Source organism: Echinops telfairi, unplaced genomic scaffold (genome assembly GCF_000313985.2).
Source record: "Echinops telfairi isolate 266 unplaced genomic scaffold, ASM31398v2 ScPeMD7_2;HRSCAF=8, whole genome shotgun sequence".
In the NCBI taxonomy this organism is placed as follows: domain Eukaryota; kingdom Metazoa; phylum Chordata; class Mammalia; order Afrosoricida; family Tenrecidae; genus Echinops; species Echinops telfairi.
Genome location: NW_022103898.1, coordinates 5,916,601 through 5,917,717, shown reverse-complemented (window position 1 = coordinate 5,917,717; position 1,117 = coordinate 5,916,601).

The following is a 1,117-nucleotide window of genomic DNA, read 5'->3' as shown; positions in this document are numbered from 1 at the left end:
CTCCTGTATTCAGAGTCAAATGTTCCAGTCTTGTTATAGGCAGGCACCACTTCTTCACCTGTGCCCAGAAAGAGTTAGAAGTTAGAATTTTTCTTATAAAGAAGCTTTGAGTCAACCTCACCTCTGAAACATTTACCGTGAATGATCCATTGACGTCTGTATCTGAAAACGTTATAAAATGTTGACTGCATAATTTGAAGGGGAAAAACTAGAACTTCAAAATATTTATGAAAATGTGCTATGAAGTCTGATATTTTGACACTCTAAATTCCCCTCACACGGTCCATACCCATTATATATATAAATATATATGAATGAATATATATATATAATTTTCCACTCTTCTAAGGCTGTGTTCTGGCTTTGCAGGGTCCACCTCATGGCCTCTGTATATATGGCACAGCTTCCCACACCAAAAAGAAAAACCCCTGCCATCGAACCCATTCAAACTCATAGTGAGCCTACAGGACAGAAAGCACTGCCCCTCTGGGTTTCCAAACATTTAAATCCTTTGACGGTTGCAGAATGACTGGTGGATTCGAACCCCTGACCTTGTGATTGGCAGCTCAGTGCATAACCACTTACTCACCATGGGTCCAGAGACAGCTTCCCTTGGGAGTTCCTGAATAGCTCATTCTTTTTTCAAATATCTCTTACCTTTTTTGTCTTGTCCTGTAATTTGTGGATCTGAATTCGTCTCATCTTTAAAACTAGGATGATAAATTAGCATAACTTAATAACTGAAAATTCAGTGGAACACCGTATCAAAGAAGCTAGAGCTGATGTGGTCTATCTAATGCAATTTTCTGAATCAGTGCCCCAAATAACCCCAGGAACAGGCCTAAAAAGCAAAACGCCAAGAAAAAAAATGTATTTTGTTGGGCTGTGTGAATTAGTTAGTTTATTGTGCCAACCTGGCCAATAAACACATGTGGGATTAATTGAAGGGCAGAGGGATAAATGGTTCGGTTTTCGAGTTCTCCGGTCTCTTGCTTTGTGATGGTCACACCAGGGTGCAGCTGCCTTAGCAGTTCCCTGCTTCAGCTTGCAAGACTGACTTCTTGCAAGACACCCCCAAGGAGACCTACCCTGATGCAGCCCTGGGTGCTGGAGCAGC